The following is a 23,889-nucleotide window of genomic DNA, read 5'->3' as shown; positions in this document are numbered from 1 at the left end:
AAAGAGTTGTATCGAGCCTTTTTGGCCTGTGGGACTCCGAAGGCAGCTGATGTGTTCTGGCTAGCCAACTGTAACACAGCTTCGGTGGTTGCTGAGGCAAAAACATTGGTGTTGGAGGTGTTTGGTGAGGCCATGGCGAATGACTTCCGCATGGCTTTGAAGAAATTCTGGTCTCAGGAGGGGGGAAGTCAGTGCACGGTCAACACTGTGTATTGTGTTGGGACATTGTTAATCTGTGGGGAGAATACTTCAAAGACCTCCTAAATTGAGGAAGTAGAGTCTGGGGACTCCAAGGTGGGCTCTCCTGTGTCTGGGGTTGAGGTCACCAAGGTGGTTAAAAAGCTCCTCGGTGGCAGGGCCCCAGGAGTAGATGAGATCTGCCCAGAGTTACTAAAGGCTCTAGATGTTGTGGATCCATCCTGGTTGACCCTCCTCTGCAACATTGGCGACAGTGCCTCTGGAATGGCAGACCGGGTTAATGGTACCCCTTTTTAAGAAGGCAAAGGCAGGAGGGCACCTTTACAAAGACAAATGAAAACATCCCTCAAAGTATGCTCTTTTTTTCCACCCCTGAAATGATCCGTGGACGCTTATCGATTCACACATTTTCTTATCAATAAAATGCCGACATTATAGAATCCATGCTTTCATACTTTAATGACAGAGATTAAAAACAATGGTTTAATGGCAGCCAGTGAGGCATTTTTGGCCATGAACGTGTCCAGAGGGAGTATTTCAAACAACATGAAAAAATACTAATGTAATCAAATAAATGTTGTCGTTAATCTTTGACCTATCCAATACACTAATCCAGAATGATCAAACTAAAGGCCTGGGGGCCAGATCCGGTCCGCCACATCATTTTATGTGTGCCAACTTCCATGATCCTTGCAAAATTCATCCATCCATCCATTTTCTACACTGCTTATCCTCACGAAGATCACGGGTATGCTGGAGCCTATCCCAGGTAACTGCAGGCAGGAAGGGTACACCCAGGGCACATCTAAAACAAACAACCATTCGCACTCACATTCATACCTACGGACAATTTAGAGTCTTCAATTAACCTACCGTGCATAATTTTGGGATGTGGGAGGATACTGGAAGCGGCACGGTGGGCGACTGCTTAGAGCGTCAGCCTCACAGTTCTGAGGTGCGGGGTTCAATCCCCGTCCCCGCCTGTGTGGAGTTTGCATATTCTCCCCGTGCCTGCGTGGGTTTTCTCCGGGCACTCCGGTTTCCTCCCACATCCCAAAAACATGCATTAATTGGAGACTCTAAATTGCCCGTAGGCATGACTGTGAGTGCGGATGGTTGTTTGCTTGTATGTGCCCTGCGATTGGCTGGCAACCAGTTCAGGGTGTACCCCGCCCCCTGCCCGATGACAGCTGGGATAGGCTCCAGCACGCCCGCGACCCTAGTGAGGAGAAGCGGCTCAGAAAATGGATGGATGGATGGGAGGATACTGGAGTACCCAGCGAAAATCCACACAGGCACGGGGAGAATTTGAACGCAGGTCCTCAGAACTGTGAGGCGGATATGCTAAACACTCGAACGTGCCGCCGATTCTTGCAACATCTCTACCAAATTTTCAAATTGTCATGTAATGAAGAACAATGTTGAGCTATTGAAAGCATTTTTTTAAATACCAAAACACCTTTTCTTCTTCTTCTTCTTCTTTTCCTTTCGGCTTGTCCCGTTAGGGGTCGCCACAGCGCGTCATCCTTTACCATGAGAGCCTATCTCCTGCATCCTCCTCTCGAACACCAACTGCCATCATGTCTTCCCTCACGACATCCATCAACCTTCTCTTTGGTCTTCCTCTAGCTCTCTTGCCTGGCAGCTCCATCCTCATCATCCTTCTACCAATATACTCACTCTCTCTCCTCTGGACGTGTCCAAACCATTGAAGTCTGCTCTCTCTAACTTTGTCTCCAAAACATCGAACCTTGGCTGTCCCTCTGATGAGCTCATTTCTAATTTTATCCAACCTGGTCACTCCGAGAGCGAAACACCTTTTAAAGTAACTTTAACAATAGTTCAACACTAGTTATTCATCAATTTGTTGTGTAAATGTAATACTATGTTGAGAGAATTAAACATATTTATTGTTTCACAGTCTTAATGGCCATCTGAGGGAAACGTTAACTACAGGGTAGCCTAAAGCCCCATCCCCCTGTTATTGTTATATGTATTTTTGCAATTAAAAAGGAAATAAGTCACATAACTAACCTGGAATTTTAAGGGTTATAATCTTGAAAATGATTGAATTTGCCGTCATTTTCAACAGGGCTGAAATTGATTAAGGGATTCAAGCAAAATAAAACAAAAATTTTATTTTAATGTATGATGATTTTATAGTCTGTTTGTGTATGTCCCCTCCTTGAGCCGTCACCTTATCATGGTGGAGGGGTTTGTGTGTCCCAATGATCCTAGGAGCTAAGTTGTCTGGGGCTTTATGCCCCTGGCAGGGTCACCCATGACAAACATGTCCTAGGTGAGGGACCAGACAAAGCACGGCTCAAAGACCCCTTATGATGACGACAAACAATGGACTTGGTTTTCCCTTGCCCGGACGCGGGTCACCGGGGCCCCCCACTGGAGCCAGGCCTGGTGGTGGGCTTTGAAGGCGAGCGCCTGGTGGCCGGGCCTGCACCCAGGGGGCCCGGCCGGGCACAGTCCGAAAGGGTAAAGTGGGTCCCCCTTCCCATGGGCTCACCGCCTGTGGGAGGGGCCATTGAGGTCGGGTGCAGTGTGAGCTGGGCAGTTGCCGAAGGCGGGGACCTTAGTGATCCGATCCCCAGCTACAGAAGCTGGCTCTAGGGACGTGGAATGTTACCTCTCTGGCAGGGAAGGAGCCCGAGCTGGTGTGTGAGGTTGAGAAATTCCGACTAGATATAGTCGGACTCACCTCCACACACGGCTTGGGCTCTGGTACCAGTCCTCTCGAGAGGGGTTGGACTCTCTTCCACTCTGGAGTTGCCCACGGTGAGAGGTGCCGAGCAGGTGTGGGTATACTTATTGCCCCCCGGCTTGGCGCCTGTACATTGGGGTTCACCCCGCTGGACAAGAGGGTAGCCTCCCTCCGCCTTGGGTGGGGGGACGGGTCCTGACTGTTGTTTGTGCCTATGCACCAAACAGCAGTTCTGAGCACCCACCCTTTTTGGAGTCCTTGGAGTGGGTGCTGGAGAGCGCTCCCGCTGGGGACTCCATCGTTCTGCTGGGGTCTTCAATGCTCACATGGGCAATGACAGTGAGACCTGGAAGGGTTTGATTGGGAGGAACGGCCCCTCCGATCAGAATCCGACCAGTGTTCTGTAATTGGACTTCTGTGCTCGTCATGGTTTGTCCATAACGAACACCATGTTCAAGCATAAGGGTGTCCACATGTGCACTTGGCACCAGGACACCCTAGGTCGCAGTTTGATGATCGACTTTGTGGTCGTGTCATTGGACTTGCGGCCGCATGTCTTGGACACTAGAGTGAAGAGAGGGGTGGAGCTGTCTACTGATCACCACCTGGTGGTGATTTGGCTCCGATGGTGGGGGAAGATGCCGGTCCGACGTGGCAGGCCCAACCGTATTGTGAGGGTCTGCTGGGAACGTCTGGCAGAATCCCTTGTCAGAAGGAGTTTCAACTCCCACCTCCGACAGAACTTTGCTCATGTTCCGGGGAGGTGGGGGACATTGAGTCCGAGTTCACCATTGCTGAGGTGGCCAACCGGAGCTGTGGCCGTAAGGTGGTCAGTGCCTGTCGTGGCGGTAATCTCCGAACCTGTTGGTGTACACCAACGGTGAGGGATGCCGTCAAGCTGAGGAAGGAGTCCTATCATGCCTTTTTGGCCTGTGGGACTCCTGAGGCAGCTGATGGGTAGTGGCTGGCCAAGCGGAATGCAGCTCTGGTGGTCGCTGAAGCAAAAACTCGGATATGGGAGGAGTTTGGTGAGGCCATGGAGAAAGACTTCGGGATGGCTTCGAGGAAATTCTGGTCCACCATCCGGCGTCTCAGGAGAGGAAAGCAGTGCACCACCAACACTGTGTATAGTGGGGATTGGGTGCTGCTGACCTCGACTCGGGATGTTGTGAGTTGGTGGGGAGAATACTTCGAAGACCTCCTGAATTCCACCGACACGCCTTCCCATGAGGAAGCAGAGTGTAGGTTCTCTGAGGCGGGCTCTCCTATCTCTGGGTTTGAGGTCACCGAGGTAGTTAAAAAGCTCCTTGGTGGCAGGGCCCCGGGGGTGGATGAGATTCGCCCGGAGTTCCTAAAGGCTCTGGATGTTGTGGGGTTGTCCTGGTTGACACGCCTCTGCAACATCGCGTGGGCATCGGGGACAGTGCCTCTGGATTGGCAGACTGGGGTGGTCCCCCTTTTTAAGAAGGGTGTGTTCCAACTACAGGGGGATCACATTCCTCAGCCTCCCTGGTAAGGTCTATTCAGGGGTGCTGGAGAGGAGGGTCCGTCGGGAAGTCGAATCTCAGATTCAGGAGGAGCAGTGTGGTTTTCGTCCTGGCCGTGGAACAGTGGACCAGCTCTACACACTCGGCAGGGTCCTCGAGGGTCCATGGGAGTTCACCCAACCAGTCTAGATGTGTTTTGTGGACTTGGAGAAGGCGTTCGACCATGTCCCTCGGGGAGTCCTGTGGAGGGTGCTTCGGCAGTATGGGATACCGAACCCCCTGATACGGGCTGTTCGGTCCCTTCACGACCGGAGTCAGAGTTTGGTTCGCATATCAGGCAGTAAGTCGGACTCGTTCCTGGTGAGGGTTGGACTCCGCCAAGGATGCCCTTTGTCACCGATTCTGTTCATAACTTTTATGGACAGAATTTCTAGGCGCAGCCGAGGCGTAGAGGGGGTCTGGTTTGGTTTCCTCAGTATTGCATCTCTGTTTTTTGCCGATGATGTGATTCTGTTGGCTTCATCAAGCCGTGACCTCCAACTCTCACTGGAGCAGTTCGCAGCCGAGTGTGAAGCGGCTGGGATGAGAAGCAGCACCTCCAAATCTGAGACCATGGTACTCAGTCGGAAAAGGGTGGCGTGCCTTCTCCAGGTCGAGGATGAGATCCTGGAGGAGTTCAAGTATCTTGGGGTCTTGTTCACGAGTGAGGGAAGAATGGAACGGGAGATCAACAGGCAGATCGGTGCAGCGTCTGCAGTGATGCGGACTTTGTATCAGTCCATTGTGGTAAAGAAGGAGCTAAGCCTAAAGGTTGATCTACGTTCCTGCCCTCACCTATGGTCACGAGCTGTGGGTCATGACCAAAAGAACAAGATCCTTCTTTTGTTCTTTATGTCTGTTCTCGGTCATTATCCTTTTAACAGACCCATGACCTGACAGTAGGCAGTACAATGTGCTTCAGAATACCTTGAGAGTCTTGAGATTTCATTGTATCTTGCACAGACTGAACAGACTTTGTGCTGGCTGAAACTTAAGAACATAACTGTGCCTACACCAAGTAAGTATAATGTTGTTTTCTTTGCATGATTGACTTTTGCATCTGTAAACATACACTTCAGGTGATTTGCCAGAAAGTTTCAGTTCTGTCTTATCTGTTCACTTCTCACAGAAACTTTGTGGCTTGTTAATCTGCATTTGGGAAAATTCCAGTCTAATCAGTTTTAATTTAATGACCATTGTGAGTTTGTCTTCTTTCTTTTTTCAGGAGAGACTCCCGACCTTGATACAGAAGAGAAGGTGACAAAGGTGACAAACAATTAGACAGATAATCATTAAAACGAATTAAAACGTAAGTAATACTTTTTCGATCACAGCTGTTATAAGAGCAGATGTCAGATAAAAATTGAAATTATTAAATGATAGCATTAAATGTACCTTCAATTTTTAGGATCATTTTCAAAAATTTTAGTTTGGAGAATCACAAACCCAGCTGCCTACATTGAGCCACACTGTAATTACAAGGGTTTGCAGCACATGTCGTCATTACGCCAAGTGATTTTTGCTGTCATAAGCCTTTGCAGGCACATGGCATCCTAAGATGTGGCTGACACTGAAAGAACGTCCCATGATCTGCCTAAAATTACAGTGGAAAGACAAGATTTTTATTAGCTATTTATACTGCGAATCCTTCTGTATGGTCCAGGACCATATTGGAAGCTGACAATGAGAGATTACATAAGGCGCACCTTAATAAGAACGACTGCTCCATATTATGAGGGGCCGTTAGGTACATTATTCAGGATTAGCTCTCACACTTACTATTAAAATGCTTTCACACACACACAAACTACTGAAAGGCTCCCATAGTGACGACTCAAACACTCTCATACACACGAATCTTGCTCTCATTAACACTACTTAAAGGCTTAAATGCTCTCATTAACACTACTTAAATGCTCTCATTGGTACTACTCAAATGCTCTCACTTACACTACTCAAATGCTCTCATTGACACAACTCAAATGCTCTCATTGACACTACTCAAATGCTCTAATTTACACTACTCAAATGCTCTCATTTACACTATTCAAATGCTCTCATTGGCACTAGTCAAATGCTCTCATTTACACTACTCAAATGCTCTCATTTACCCTACACAAATGCTCTCACACACACGCATCTTGCTGACATCAACACTACTCAAATGCGTTCACGCGAGCACGTCAATCACATTCTCGCACACATCACTGGCATTCACAAGTTCATGTCAATCATGCTCACATATGAATAGTGTAAATCTTTTATTAGGTAGTTCAATTAAAAAAGTGAAATTATAGAGATGAACTGCACACTGCACACACTCAGAGTGAAGTATTTCATATTTAAAATATGTATTATTTTGATGATTGTAGCACATAGCAAATAAAAAAATTCCCCATATTGAGAAAGTAAAATATAACGTCAAACGAAATAGTGAATTAATTCAAGATATAGTGATTTTTAATGTAGAAATTAGGCTGGAATTGGCCTTCTGAAAAATACTTCAGCGTTTAATCACTCTATGAGTACTGAAAAAAACCTTTTCAACTATATTCTAATTTATTGAGATGTACCTATATTTAAAAAAGTCGTGTAATATTTGACTCTGACTGTGTGTAGTCTGGAGTGCATATCTATGACACGAGTTTCACAACAACAATTAAATTCCTTCATTCCCTTTGGACACCTCATTAGGTACACCGGAGCATGGGAGCTTAAACGCAACCCTCCGGTCATCCTGCCTGCAACGAACCGTATACGTTTCAGATTGCAACTCTGGCTTGAGTCCAGGAGTAAACACACGTCCACTGTGCTTTAGCCCGAAAGGCACATTTATCTGGCAGCATCCGTGTCCTGTTAATGGTGTCCCGCTCTGGGGTAGACGAGTCAGCCTACGTCAGACACGACACGGCTTCTGATTGGCCGACCATTACATCCTATCCTACAGCACTTACACATTAAATGCAGCCATTTTAAATCAATGAGGAAAACCGTTATCGTAACACAATAATCAACAAGTATACGACATATATACATTAAAATATATATATGTATGTACTATACAGTATAATGCTAAGTAACGCTACTGCTTAAGTTAGGCTTACTATTATACTTTATGGCCGTTGGTCAATGGCATAGTTTATTTTGAAACCACTTCGTTTTCAACTCATATAAATTCACGCTCACATAAACATGTCAGATGTTTACACAAATGTTTATCAATCATGGGCTGTCTACACAAGGGGGTCAGACACCCCTTCAATTGTGGCATGCAGGTGTTATCAAGAATGCAGGAATCCATCCAGCCATTAACAGTGTCCTTGATGCTAATAACTACTTTGGCGTTGATGAAGGCCCATTGCCGGAACTGCAAACTAATAATAATAACGTGGTGACTCCAGAAATGAATACAAACATGGATGACATTACAATGAACATGAGTCAACAAGTGAATCCACTGGAAAATGATGGTAACCATGGAATAGATATTTTCTGTTCACTTCTGAACTTTATTCAGTGACTGAACATTGAATATACATCTGTTAAAGAAGACCAATGTTTTTTTTCTTCCCCTCCCAAGAGTTTGTGATTATAGGTCAACTTAATGAAAATGTTCTTATTTTTGTTACAAAACTACTTCAAACATTTTTTGTTACTTCTGTAGATTTCTCAGCCATGTACTTTCACATTTGAGAATAACATGTTCATGCTCGGCCAAACCCATTATGTGTTCCCGAACGCAAAGTCGAACCTCTCCTTAAACAGTTCGTAAGAAGCTTCTAATGGCAACTTTATGCAATTAACGCACGTGTTGGCAAGAGGGAACAGAGAAAAAGCGTCATCATCTCCTTGATGAAGGAACTGGACAGAAGGAGTTGGAGAAAAGCCAATAGGTGGTACCACAGATGCTCCTGTTGTGAAGGCCAATATTTTCTCAAGTTTGGATGGCCCCTCTTCTTCTGTTAGAACAAAACATTCGGTTATAGTAGTTTAAAAAATAATATACACACACACTATAAGGGTGGTGGAATGCATGTGTGTATTTGACCACTAAAGCAAACCTTCTGCATCTTGGAGGAAAAGTAACCATCATCTCCTCAGCAGCTCTCTTGTTGCTCCCTTCTGGGAAGAGACGAATGTTGAAAAGATCCATCTATCTGGTCAGCAGTCAGTTGGTGTGGCGCAAAGCAGAACAGGGGACGAAAGCTGTCTGGATGTTGTGGAAGAGCCCCAAGAGTTTTCAGTCCTTCACAAAATCTGCAAACAATTGCACAAACCACAACTCACTTGTGCAAAGTCAAACCACCCGTTGGTTTCATAGACTTTCATTATATTTTGTGACGCTCGCCTGAAACCCTGCTGGCATGCCCTATACAGACTAGTGTACAACAGCTATTACTGCATACCTCTGAAATGGGCCTTGAACCCTGTGAATGACCTGAAACATGACAATGTCATGTTCCAGCAGAGCCTTGTCTGTAATCGACTGCATAGGCCTAAAACATCCTGCATTGGCCAAGTCGTCAGGCAAAGGATTTTTTTGACTTCGAGGTCATCAAGCGTTGTACTTTCAGATACCTAGCGTCACAAGGATAAGCAGAGTGACTTATGACAAGTCTTATTCAATTTTGATAACAGGGCTGGGTGATGAAGCCTTGATTTTTTTTTTTTTAATCCCCAAATTCTCCAGACAGGGGGACAAAGGCAAAGACATTCAAAACTCTGAAAGTTGCCCTTTAAATGCTACCCTTAAATTTTAAATACCGTTCAATTTTCAACAAGAAATTAAATATTCCCTTTAGGATTAATATGTTACTGCAAAACTGTCATCGAATTTAAAGAATGAAAGGTGGTGCTTCCAAACAACCTTGTTTCACAAGACAAGCTTTCCTAACAGCGTATTGTTCTCCAACGTTGCAATAAGTAAAAAGGGAAATGCGCTTTGCTATCAACACTTGCCAATTCAGCAGTGGTGGCATTCAAAGTAAAAATAAAAAGGTGGGTCGCTACACCTTTCAAATTGGAACACAAGAGAACTTTGCAATGCAGTTTAAGATGTAACAAAGACCAAATTAACTTTTTTTTTACTTTATCCATGAGTTCGGTGTCAGCTATAACTTCAACTTTTGGATTTGCTGAAGAATTGACCAGAAGACTAAATAGTACTGGAGAGAGGAAGTTTGGTGGTGGACCACCATGTACCAAGCTCACTGCAATGGCTCCACCAGCAAAGTAGTACCAGTCCCCTCTGAGAGCAGAAAATGAAATAAAAACATTTCATCCATTTTCTTTTTACCGCTTCTCCTCACTAGGATCACGGCGGGCGTGCTGGACTATCCCAGCTATCTTCGGGGGGGAAGCGGGGTACACCCTGTACCGGTTGTAGTAATAACTAAATCATTTTAAAGGCAGCAATCACAATAAAATCAAATATTTCACATTAAATGAAGCCAGTCATTACCTGTACTGTAAAGCGCCAAGTTCTTTCTGTTTTCTTTCCACTCAAACATGGGTGACCTGGCAATGTTGTCCATCAGAAGCTTGAAGAATTCTCTCTTTGGTCCTCCTAACTCAACTCCTCCTCCATGTATCCCCATGTCATCAGAAAATTTTACATACATCATAAAATTGGGGTCATAGGACAACCTTTGGAAGCCTCACATGGCTCCCTCCCATACAGCAATGCGATTTATGTTAAATTTACACTGCCTTTTTGCATTTAATTTGCTTGAGAGTTCCAGTAATATTTCTTGGACAGGAACCTTTTCTGACCTGTAAAACAGAAATGAATGAACAGATGCACTTTCACAAAATGTTGAACTTTATTTTGTGATTTTGTTTTTGTTTTGCAAAAGGTGACTACAAAAATAAATTTAAAAAAATGTCCACTTGATGTTTTGCTTCAAGTGAGATGACATTGAATTCGAATATAATCAACATTGTTACACTTCCCAACTATACTGATGCAAGCACGATCATGAATCCCAAGCCTGTCAACACTCACCTCCCATATTTGGAGTGAGTTGTAAATATGTATGAAGTGTTGATTATCCCATCATATGCGGCTTGTGTATTACATTGAATGCATAGACAGTGTCGTGTTATCATTTTCTTTTTGTGCCCCAACTCATTTGAGAAAATTACAGCCTAGTTACTATACAAGCCTTAGAAATAGGTGCTTGGTTAAGTGCGGTAACCACTTATCATTTTCTTTTTGTGCCCCAACTCATTTGAGAAAATTACAGCCTAGTTACTATACAAGCCTTAGAAATAGGTGCTTGGTTAAGTGCGGTAACCCCCCCCCCCCCATCTTTAACGAAATACAGTACTTCCTGCAAAACGAAGCTTTTTATTCATGGCAAACAACTAGAATTCTTCGTTGATTTAGTGCCCGACTGGATACATTGACCCATGCCTCGTTCGTAGTGGAGCTATGCGAAGCTAACCGTGATGTCGACGTTGGATTAAAAGATAATTAATTTATAAGCACCTTCTCCTCCTCGTGCTTGGTGGCCAAGAGCCGAATTGTTGTGCCATATACCCGGCCAGCGTATCCACAGTTGGAGTTGATGAAATGGTCGGCTGTACGCCGCTTGTCGCTTTGGTCTCCGGTTAAGTTACTTGTGGGTAACTGTACTGTTATTTACAAATGTACTGTATTTGATCAAAAACATGAAGTCACTATAACATTATGCAGTGAACATTTAATTTAGTTTCGGTACCACTAGCGGTACTGGTACTACACTTTGAGAAACACTGTTCCAGTTACGTACACCTGTGCTATATATTCTATTTAATCCATTTATTTAATCCAATCCATAAATATCAGCAGAATGTATCCAGCCAATTTATATACTGCTTATCCTATCTATCTATCTACTGAGGTGTATGTGTGTAAACTTTTGACATGTTTATGTGAGCGTGTATATATATGAGTTGAAAAGGAAGTGGTTTCAAAATAAACTATGGCATTGACCAACGGCCATAAAGACCAATAGTAAGCCTGACTTCAGCAGTAGCATTACATAGCATTATACTGTATAGTACATACATATATATTTTTAATGTATGTATGTCGTATGACGTAGGGCTAGGCTAACTCGTCTATCAAGAGCGGGACACCATTATTCGGACGCGGATGCTGCCGGATAAATGTGCCTTTCGGGCTTAAGCGCAGTGGACGTGTGTTTACTCCTGGACTCAAGGCAGAGTTTCAACACCGCTGCGTTACAATCTGAAACGTATACGGTTCGTTGCAGGCAGGATGACCGGATAGTTGCGTTTAAGCTCCCATGCTCCGGTGTACCTATTGAGGTGTCCAAAGGGAATGAAGGAATTGAATTGTCGTAGTGAAAAGATATGCACTCCAAGACTACACACAGTCAGAGTCAAATATTTCATGATTTTTTTTAAATATAGGTACATCTCAATAAATTAGAATATAGTTGAAAAGTCTTTTTTTCAGTACTCATTGAGTGATTAAACACTAAAGTACTTTTCAGAGGGCAAATTCCAGCCTAATTTCTACATTAAAAATAACTTTATTTCTTGAATTAATGAACACTGAACTTGTACATTTTTGGGGTCCACCCTTTCCAGTGGTTCTACAGCTCTGAAAAAAACCAGGGAAGATAAAAAAACAAAATCCCAATCAGAAATATCACTTAAAGTTGACAGAATTTGAAACTGTGTCACCTGTGGGGCCATGTTTCTAGTATTCCAGACTTTGTGAGGTCGACTTCCACAAATTCACACACACATTCGTAGTTTTTATGTCTCTGCAGGGACCGAAGTTTTAGATTAGGTTGCAGTAACTCAATGATTCCTCCTGCTTCATCTGATGACTGGGCGGTTGAAATGAAGAAGCAAACTCAAGGCACAGGACGGTGCTCGTCACATAGCTCAACTCTCCCGTTGGGTCCTCATTCGCCAAAGCTTCATGGTGCTTTGGAGGGGAAGGCTGCAAATTTTCCGAGAAAATTGTTACTGGCAAACACGTAGTTATCTTTAATCTTCATTGGGTTTTCCATTAATTGTTGTCTAATTACTAAAATAGACTTAGTTCAGATGCACCACTACTATTATTTCAACATCATCATGCAACTCTTTATTGGAAAGATGATAATGTTGTGATATGAATGACTCAAACCATTTTTAGACCAACAGGTAGCTCAGTTACAACTGTGGCTTGCCTCAATCATACTACTACTACTACTACTACTACTAATAATAATAATAATAATACCCAGACAGTGATCTTATGCTCAATGTATCCCAAACCATGGTGAATTTCATGTCATACAAAACTCCAGATTACATTTGTAAATTAACTAAAAAGCATTGTCAAAGATTCAAGTACATTATTATTGTGTAGCAACTGGCAGATTCTAGCACTGAGTTCTTCCAAAAACACAAAAGACATTCTGTGAACTACCGTTTGATTTATTTTTATCTGCAACGATGGCTTAACAAAACGTAACAAAGGAAACACACACAAAAAACATAACATTTATTGTACCCTTCTTTTCCGTTTTTTATTTGGTACTTTACTGTTCTCCAGTCTCTTCTTCCACATGTCAATTTCTGCGTCATTGGATTGGTCTTTACCTGGCATCTGGTCTTTACTGTATATACTTGCTGAGATGAGGCCTCTCCAGTGCATCCACTTCTGTAGGTATCCAGCTTGTTTTAATCACATCTTGTTTGCCTAAGTAGTCATCAAAACAACACATTATAGGTTTTAGAAAGTTAAATCTTAAGAAATTAAAAATAATTTGATTCATACCATCCATCCTCAATACCACTTATCCTGTTCAGGGTCATGGGGTGCTGGAGCCTATCCCAGTTGACCTTGGGGTGAAAGATGGACTGCACTCTGAACTGGTCCCCAATCAGTCACAAGGCACATATAGACACGGACAACCACTCGCATTCACATTCACAGCGTCACTGAGTGGGAACTGAACCCACGCCGCCCACACTGAAGTCAGGCGAATGCACCACTACACCATCAGTGACCCTCATAACATACAGTAGCCTCCAAAAGCATTTAATAGCGAGGCCAATTCTTTATTTTGTACCATATTCTGGAGACATTTCAGTTTAAGGTCAAAGGATGAATATAAGACAAAAGTTTAGAATTGTAGCTTTCAATTCTTGGCATTTACATTGAGATGTGTTTAAAACATAAAACAGAACCTTTTGGGCTGCTGATTTTTCCATCCATCCATCCATTTTCTGAGCCGCTTCTCCTCACAAGGGTTGCGGGCATGCTGGAGCCTATCCCAGCTATCATCGGGCAGGAGGCAGGGTACACCCTGAAATGGTTGCCAGCCAATCGCAGGGCACATACAAACAAACAACCATTCGCACTCACAGTCACACCTACGGGCAATTTAGAGTCTCCAATTAATGCATGTTTTTGGGATTTGGGAGGAAACCGGAGTGCCCGGAGAAAACCCACGCAGGCACGGGGAGAACATGCAAACTTCACACAGGCGGGGCCGGGGATTGAACACCGGTCCTCAGAACTGTGAGGCTGACGTTCTAACCAATCTGCCAGGGTGTAATTCTGTCTGAACAGATGTATCAGAAAAGTCAATGTGACAATATAAGTAATATACTACATTTCCAAAAGAACAGTTATTTAAAATAGTGTCTCCATTACTCCATTACCTGTGTGCTAACATCATCTTCCTTTGAGTCCACGTTGGAAATTTGATCTGCAGTGAATGTCTCATGTTCGACTGCCACAGCATGTTTGTCACCTGCATTTCAGATAAAGGACAAGAATACCTTAAAAACTGATAACGATCATCATATAGGACGAGTGTCACTTGATTAAGTACATAATACTCTTTTAAAATCTATCACAGTTCAAAAAGTGTAAAATGACTTGCTTTAGAAATTGAAAGGTGTGACTAAAATTTTGTAAAATGACCTAAGAGTCAGACCCCTGCGTCAGGGCCCCATTAGGGCAAGACTAGAAACAAGTGTGTGTAATACGGCAAGACTGCAAACAAATCTATGTGTGATGATCATTGGGCCCCATTAGGACAAGACTGGAAGTTTGTCGGTCATGTAAACTGTTCTCTCAATCAGGTGATTACCACAACATCTTTAGAGTAATTCTTCCTGGACAGATGTATCAGAAAAGTCAAAATGTGACAATATAAGTAATATACTGGCCATTTCCAAATGAACAGTTATTTAAGACAGTGTCTACATTACTCCATTACCTGTGTGGTAGCATCATCTTCCTTTGAATCCACGTTGGAAGTTTGATCTGCAGTGAATGTCTCATGTTCTACTGCCACACCATTATACTGCGTGTGTATCACCTGGAATTCAGATCAAGGACAAGAACACATTAAGAACTGATCACATTCATGCTGTAGGACGAGTGTCAAAACATCATATAAGGCCCTGCACTTGATTAAGTAAATAATACCCTTTTATAACCTATCACAGTTCAAAAAGTGTAAAATGACACTTGTACTCACTTGGCTTAGAAATTGAAAGGTGTGACTAAAATTTTGTGAAATGACCTAAGAGTCAGACCCCTGCGTCAGGGCCCCATTAGGGCAAGACTAGAAACAAGTGTGTGTAATATGGCAAGACTCGAAACAAATCTCTCTGTGACGTTCATTGGGCCCCATGAGGACAAGACTGGAAGTGTGTTAGTCACGTAAACTGTTCTCTCAATCAGTAGTCTACCACAACATCTGATGAGTAATTCTGTGGAAAAGCTGTATCAGAAAAGTCAACGTGACAATATAAGTAATACACTGTGCATTTCCAAATCAATTTATTTAGGCCAGTGTCTACTTTACTCCATTACCTGTGTGCCAGCATCATCTTCCTTTGAGTTCTCATTGGAAGTCTGATCTCCAGTGAATCAGAATCAGAATCAGAATCAGAATCAGAATCATCTTTATTTGCCAAGTATGTCCAAAACACACAAGGAATTTGTCTCCGGTAGTTGGAGCCGCTCTAGTACAACAGACAGTCAATTTACAGAACACTTTGGAGACATAAAGACATTGACAAAAAACAATTGTGCAAAAAGATGCAGAGTCCTCTAGCACTTAGAGCAGTTCGAATGACTAATATCGCAATAGTCCGGTGCAATGACCATTGTGCAAAGGGCGCTGAGACTTCAAGGAGTGTATGCGGTTTAAAGTGACGAATAGTGCGATAATCTGGGACAATGGTTGTGCAAATGTTACAGATACTCCTCAATCAGTGTGCAAATGGAGCAGATGCTACTCTGGCGTGAGTGGCCAGTATATGCAAATAGTGCAGCATGGCGAGACAACTACAGTGAGTGCACGAGTAATACATAATTGGCCCCACAGAAATGTGACAACGAACTCAAGTCAAAAAATTGCCAGCTTGTTGTGATGGAATTATAGGTTAGCTGTTTAAGAAGTTGATTGCAAGAGGGAAGAAGCTGTTGGAATGTCTACTAGTTCTAGTTTGCATTGATCGGTAGCGCCGACCTGAGGGAAGGAGCTGGAAGAGCTGGTGACCGGGGTGCGGAGGGCCCGAGAGGATTTTGCACACCCTTGTCTTAGTTCTGGCAGCGTGCAAGTCCCCAAGGGTGGGTAGGGGGGTACCGACAATCCTTTCAGCAGTTTTGATTGTCCGTTGCAGTCGGAGTTTGTCCTTTTTTGAGGCAGCACCAAACCAGACTGTGATGGAAGAACACAGGACTGATTTGATGACCGCTGTGTAGAACTGTCTCAGCAGCTCCGGTGGCAGGCCGTGCTTTCTCAGAAGCCGCAGGAAGTACATCCTCTGCTGGGCCTTTTTGAGGACGGAGTTGATGTTGGTCACCCACTTCAGGTCATGAGAGATTGTAATTCCCAGGAACTTGAAGGTCTCGACGGTTGACACAAGGCAGCTGGACAACGTGAGGGGCAGCTGTGGCGAAGGATGCCTCCTGAAGTCCACGATCATCTCTACAGTCTTGAGCGTGTTCAGCTCCAGGTTGTGTCGGCCGCACCACAGCTCCAGCCGCTGCGCTTCCTGTCGATATGCAGTCTCGTCAGCGACCTTGATGAGGCCGATGACAATGGCGTCATCTGCAAACTTCAGGAGTTTGACATTCGGGTTCGCTGAGGTGCAGTCGTTCGTGTAGAGAGAGAAGAGCAGCGGAGAGAGGACACAACCTTGGGGCGCCCCAGTGCTGATGCTGCGTATGGATGAGGCTGCCTCCCCCAGCCTGACCTGCTGTGTCCTGCCCGTCAGAAAGCTGTAAATCCACTGGCAGATGGCAGGTGAGACGCTGAGCTGGAGAAGCTTGGATGAAAGCAGTTCAGGGATGATGGTGTTGAACGGTGAGCTGAAGTCCACGAACAGGATCCTCGCGTAGGTCCCTGCACTGTCGAGGTGTTCTAGGATGAAGTGCAGTCCCATGTTGACTGCATCATCCGCAGATCTGTTCGCTTGGTAGGCAAATTGCAGGGGGTCCAGCAGGGGACCTGTGACACTCTTGAGGTGGTCCAGCACGAGACGTTCAAAGGACTTCATGACCACAGATGTCAAAGCGACAGGCCTGTAGTCATTCAGGTTTCTTAGGGACTGGAATGATGGTGGAGCGTTTGAAACAGGATGGAACTTCACACATTTCCAGAGGTCTGTTGAAGATCTGAGTGAAGACTGGAGCGAGCTGGTCCGCGCAGACTTTGAGGCAGGATGGGGACACGTGGTCCGGGCCTGCCGCTTTGTTAATCTTTTGTTGTTTGAAAATGCGTCTCACATCCTGTTCATGGATGGTTAACGCAGAGGTCAGAGGTGTGATTGTGGTCGCGGGTGCGGCCGGGTGGGTGTGTGGTGTGAAACTGTCCTTTTCAAATCTGCAGTAGAACGTATTCAAGTCGTTGGCTCGTGTGCTATTGTTCTCAGCTTGGGAGGATCGTCGCTTGTAATTAGTCAGCGATTGGAATGCATGCCAGACTGATTTCGAGTCGTTTGCGCTAAACTTATTTTCCAACTTTGCTGTATAGATCCTCTTTGCAATGTTAATTTCTTTAGTCAGCTGGTTTCTAGCTCGATTATACAGGGCCCTGTCCCCGCTCTGATATGCGTCCTCCTGAGCTTGGCGAAGCTGCTTAAGTTTAGCAGTGAACCACGGCTTATTGTTGTTGAATGTGCGAAATGATTTTGTTGGTACACAGACCTCTTCACAGAAACTGATATAGGATGTGACAGTGTCCGTATATTCATCCAGGCTGCCAGCTGAATTTTCAAAGACACTCCAGTCTGTGCAGTCTAAACAACTTTGCAGTTCCATCTTGGCTTCATTTGTCCACTTTTTGACTGTTTTCACTGTAGGCTTCGCACATTTAAGTTCTTGCCTGTACGTCGGTATTAAGTGAATTAAGCAGTGATCAGACGAGCCCAAGGCTGCACGAGGTATAGCACGGTATGCGTTTTTTACCGTACTGTAGCAGTGGTCTAAAGTATTATTTTCCCTGGTAGGACAGTCGATGTGCTGCTTGTATTTAGGGAGTTTGTGGTTGAGTTTAGCTTTGTTAAAGTCCCCGAGAATAATGAGGGGTGAGTCCGGTTGTTTTTTTTCAATTTCGTTGACTTGTTCGGCGAGCGTTAGCAATGCGGCGTTCGTGTTAGCTTGAGGCGTTATATAGACTCCAGCCAGTATGAATGATGCGAACTCACGTGGCGAGTAGAATGGTTTACAGTTTAAGAATAGCGACTCCAAATGCGGGCTGCAGTGTGTGCTGAGCACCGTGACGTCCGTACACCATTTTTCGTTGATATAGAGGCATATCCCGCCGCCCTTTGTTTTCCCCGATGATTCCATGTCGCGCTCCGCTCGATGAATGTGGAAGCCGGGAAGCATGACGCCGCCATCGGGCACAGCGTCGCAAAGCCAGGTCTCCGTGAAGCACATGGCCGCGGAACGTCCGAAGTCTTTACTGGTCTTTAACAGAAGATGAAACTCGTCCATTTGTTAGGTAGGGAGCGTACATTCGCGAGGTGGATCGACGGGAACGCCAATCTGTGTCCTCTCTTGCGGAGTTTCACCTGAATGCCGGCTCGCTTCCCTCTGTGGCGCCGCTTCCGTCTCCATGCGCCGAAAACCGCTGACCCCGCTCCGGTGAGTAACTCGGGGAAAAAACTGAGCGGATATTCGAAAGTTGGTGACAGAAAGTCCGGAGTAGCCTCCTTGATGGTTAGCAGGTCTCCCCTTGTGTAAGTGAGTCATGTAAGGTCTCCAAAGACGGACAAAAAACACAAAAACAAAGACAATACTAGAGAGCGCATTACCGAGGCGACCACACTGGTAGGCGCCATCTTATTTATGTTTCACGTTCTACTGCCACAGCAGGATACATTGTGTTTGTTACCTGGAGTTCAGATAAAGGACAAGAACACATCGAGAACTGATCAGAAATAAGAAATATTCAGTATGTATTCTCGAAACAACTAACCTTTATAAGCCATGCCCATTTTGAATCACCATAGTTATAATCATTTTCAGTTCCTGTTTCTATGTTTTTTACAGCAAATATGGACAAATGTGGCCTGCTGTTTACAATGTCTTTTTTCATGATACAGTTTTGGAGATTTGTGGTTGTCATTGACTAGTCTCCCAAATCTGTCTTCTTTGGATGCATCAAGACTGAAAGGAAAAGAAAACTACCTGTTAAACGTTGTAGGGCTTCATGTGCCAATCGCAGGGGACATAGAAACAAACAACCATTCGCACTCACATTCACAACTACGGGCAATTTAGAGTGTTCAATCAACCTACCATACATGTTTTTGGGATGTGGGAGGAAACCGGAGTGCCCGGAGAAAACCCACGCAAGCACGGGGCGAACATTCAAACTCCACACAGCAGGGCCGGGGATTGAACCCCGGTCCTCAGAACTGTGAGGCCGACACTCTAACCAATCGGCCAGGGTGCTAACGTATTGTAATTAAATTACTTTATTTTTAATTAAATTACTTCACCCACACCAAAACATTGGAGCATGCTTCGACAGAACGGCGGCATGTTTACGTACAACAGTTCGTGCTACCACTAGCTTGCTAGGTTACATAACGTTTTGTTGCCTGCTTGTGAGCTGTATTGTATTAAAAGTACGGGAACATACCTCAAGCAAGCCTTAAACAAACGTCCTCTCCTCTCCTGAGCACTGGTGACCACCAATACCCCCATTTTGTTTTTACAAACACACGGTGCAATCTGCTCTTGTTGTCTTTTGCCATGGTAACGAGTGTATCCAGTCGCATTTGAGTTAAGATAAAGCCCACTGATCGTAAAAAACGGGATGCGGTGGTATCGGAATACAAGATTTTATTGCAGTAGTCTGACAGTGCAATTGTGAAAGAGCAAATTTGTCTTGTAGTCTGATCCGGGCATTACGTGTTGTCTGTCTCAGACGTGTTGTCTGTTCCACACCGCCGACGTGTTTTTTTTTTAATAACTTTATTGGCCGTCAGATATTTACAGTACTATGTCAAAAGACATGCAACAAGGCTAAAAATAAACTAGCTTTTGGATTCAAATATACTGTGCACGATGGCAACGCAGAGTAAATGTCTTTTGCGACAAATTATGACATTAAAGCTGATCAGCATGAAATGCTAATTATCGCCCGAAACTGATAAGGCCGACAAAATCGTTGCAAAGTGTAACGCTTACCTCTAGAAACTTCGTTCTGTTCGACTGATCGACTCTGATTCTCAATAAACCTTAATTACAATACTAAGAAACTACAGCGAAAGCTCAAAAACTCCACTGTTACACAGTAAAACTGTTCCGGCATAAAAGGGATACAGATTTTCCATTCGGCTTGACCTAACAGCCGAAAAAAATAAAATAAAATAAATACATGCTTACCACAATTGTTTGTTTACTTACAGTTGTTTCTGCCATTCAAATTCAAAAATAAAAGTGCTCTGTGTCTCCGAGTAGTGTTTTGATAGACATTCTTACCATGAGAGAAGCTCTCCCCTGTACACACAACATAAAATCACCTTTTTCAATTGGCTGGGTAGCTGTTGGATTTATCTTACCCAACATTATAAAAAATAGACACAAAAGGAATGAAGACACTGGTTTCTTTTTCTCATGAGGAGGGCGTATGGGAGATTGTTCAGATCACAGCCTCTCAACACGCTCTAACCAATCTCTCCCGTCGCTCCTGCATTTATTTGAAAATAGGAGGGTTTTTCCCAGACATAATGTTCTAAACAATAAGACACAACACAAAACATTGGACCAACACCTGTCACGTCCCCGACCACATCCGATCACGTCCTTGGTCCAGGCGCCCTTCCATCGGATGATGCTGAGTCATCTTTTTGAAGGCGAGACATCTAAAATCGTCCATAATACTAATGCAAGCTAAGCAAATAAATGATAACTTCTAGAATATATTTAACAGTAGCGAACACTCCTCGTCCAACACAAAAATAAATATGAATTTAATTAAAAGAAACATTGTGTCATCCAAAGCTTTTACAAACAACACGACCCATTACTTGCTGACTGAATGTGACATTAGCAGAACAAAATGTTATAGCCTGCTGCCTATTAAACAAATATTAGTCAGAGCTTTAGATCCAGAGTAATTACGCAATTTGACCGTACATCCCATTGAAAAAAATGTGGAGCAGTTTAATTTATTTCAAATAGAAGCACATCAGCATATCAAAGAGGATATCAAAAACTTTAACTCCGTTTTGATTACTCAATTTATTATTTTAATACACAGGAGTGGACACGCATTTCTGAAAAAAAAATCATGTTGTTTTTTTAGGAGAAGAGGGGTAAATTATGTCAATTTAAACACATTTTAATCATGTGCAACCGATGTACATGTTCAAATGAAGTAAATTCAAAGGGCTCTTTTTTTCTGTGCATGTGCTGGAGTCATGAAACAATTGTGAGGGCAATAGGCGGCATAAATGATCACCTCGATCAATTAATAGGTGTCCTCACAAATATCAGTGGTTCATTAAATACGCTGGTTAACAAATGAATTTTGAGTCCTTGCCTCAATTGCATTGTTGAAATCAAATGTTGCCGGGCATGAATTGTTCATCAGTGCTAATTATTCACGTGTCTCTGGTGTGCAGATTTAGGAGAACAGTTTCCCAGCACCACCTATCTTCTTCTTCTTTTCCGTTCCGCTTGTCCCATTAGGGGTCGTCACAGCGCGTCATCCTTTTCCATGTAAGCGTATCTCCTGCATCCTCCTCTCGAACACCAACTGCCATCATGTCTTCTCTCACGAGATCCATCAACCTTCTCTTTGGTCTTCCTCTAGCTCTCTTGCCTGGCAGCTCCATCCTCATCATCCTTCTACCAATATAGTCACTATTTCTCCTCTGGACGTGACCAAACCATCCAAGTCTGCTCTCTCTAACTTTGTCTCCAAAACATCTAACCTTGGCTGTTCCTCTGATGAGCTCATTTCTAATTTTATCCAACCTGGTCACTCCGAGAGCGAACCTCAACATCTTCATTTCCACCACCTCCAACTCTGCTTCCTGTTGTCTCTTCAGTGCCACTGTCTCTAATCCGTACATCATGGGTGGCCTCACCACTGTTTTATAAACTTTGCCCTTCATCCTAGCAGAGACTCTTCTGTCACATAACACACCTGAAGCCTTCCTCCACCCGTTCCAACCTGCTTGGACCCGTTTCTTCACTTCCTGACCACCCTCACCATTGCTCTGGATGGTTGACCCCAAGTATTTAAAGTCCTCCACCCAGCATCACCTATAAGTGTCGCCAAAGCACCAAAAGCTGCAGAAACGTGCGTACCCAGCCATGCAGTTGGCGTGAGGCACCGCACATTTCCACGGTGATGTCACTTTTGATACATCTGAACTTTGCCGTGAAAAAGAACGGACGCCATGTTTTTGTGCGTACGCACCTTTTGTACATGATACCCCAGGTCGGGCATGAGATCCTGCCCCAAGTGGAGGAGTTCAACTATCTTAGGGTCTTGTTCATGAGTGAGGGAAGAATGGAATGGGAGATAGACAGGCGGATGGGTGCAGCATCTGCAGTGTTGCAGACTTTATATCGATCTGTTGTGGTGAAGAAGGAGCTAAGCTGAAAGGCGAAGGTCTCTATTTCCCATCGATCTAAGTTCCTACCCTCACCTATGGTCACGAGCTGTGGGTCGTGACCGAAAGAACAAGATCCCGGATACAAGCGGCCAAAATGTATTTCCTCCGCAGGGTGTCCGGGCTCTCCCTTAGAGATAGGGTGAGAAGCTCTGTGATCTGGGAGGTGCTCAGAGTAGAGCCGATGCTCCTCTGCATTAAGAGGAGCCAGATGAGGTGGCTCGGGCATCTGTTTAGAATGTCTCCTGGATGCCTCCCTGGTGAGGTGTTCCGGGCACGTCCCACCAGGAGGAGACCCCTGGGACAGCCCAGGACATGCTGGAGAAACTACATCTCTCGGCTTGCCTGGGAACGCCTCGGGATCCCCTCGGAAGAGCCGGAGGAAGTGGCTGGGGAGAGGGAAGTCTGGGTTTCCCTGCTAAAGCTACTGCCCAGCGACCCAACCTCGGATAAGCGGAAGAAAATGGATGGATCGATGGACATTTACTCAAGTAAAATTTTGGATAAATTGTACTTGTCAGAGGCGGCACGGTTACCGACTGCTTAGCACATCTGCCTCATAATTCTGAGGACCGGGGTTCAAATCCTGACCCCGCATGTGTGAAGTTTGCATGTTCTCCCCATGCCTGCGTGGGTTTTCTCCCGGCGCTCCGGTTTCCTCCCACATCCCACAAACAAGCGTGGTAGGTTGATTGAAGACTCTAAATTGCCCATAGGTGTGAATGTGAGTGCAAATGGTTGTTTGTTTGTTTGTGCCCTGCGATTGGCTGGCAACCAGTTCAGGGTGTACCCCGTCTCTCGCCCGCAGATAGCTGGGATAGGCTCCAGCACGCCTGTGACCCGAGTGAGGATAAGCAGTTCGGAAAATGGATGGATGAATGTACTTGTCAGAGTAGTTTGAATGCAACATACTTTTTACTTTTACTTGAGTGTTTATTTGAAGAAGAATCGATACTTTTACTCGGTTACAATGATCAACAGCTACACAGTAAGAAAGTTCCCATTAGACATAGAATATTTCTGAGCGTTATCTACCTTTTCCACACACTTATACAACCCCAATTCCAATGAAGTTGGGACGTTGTGTTAAACATAAATAAAAACAGAATACAAATGATTTGCAAATTATGTTCAACCTATATTTAATTTAATACATTACAAACACAAGATATTTAATTTCAAACTGCTTAACTTGATTGTTTTTAGCAAATAATCATCCATCCATCCATCCATTTTCTGAGCCGCCTCTCCTCACTGGGGTCGCGGGCACGCTGGAGCCTATCCCAGCTATCATCGGGCAGGAGGCGGGGTACACCCTGAACTGGTTGCCAG

The 23,889-nt window shown here is 44.4% G+C and overlaps 1 pseudogene; it reads right to left on the bottom strand.

Annotated features, from left to right (window-relative positions):
- Positions 1-8,144: 8,144 nt before the first annotated feature.
- LOC133485903 (G2/M phase-specific E3 ubiquitin-protein ligase-like) lies at positions 8,145-22,372 on the bottom strand (annotated as a pseudogene).
- Positions 22,373-23,889: the final 1,517 nt, after the last annotated feature.

This window comes from Phyllopteryx taeniolatus, chromosome 11 (genome assembly GCF_024500385.1).
Source record: "Phyllopteryx taeniolatus isolate TA_2022b chromosome 11, UOR_Ptae_1.2, whole genome shotgun sequence".
Lineage (NCBI taxonomy): Eukaryota > Metazoa > Chordata > Actinopteri > Syngnathiformes > Syngnathidae > Phyllopteryx > Phyllopteryx taeniolatus.
This window is presented reverse-complemented; position numbering and strand designations above follow the sequence as displayed.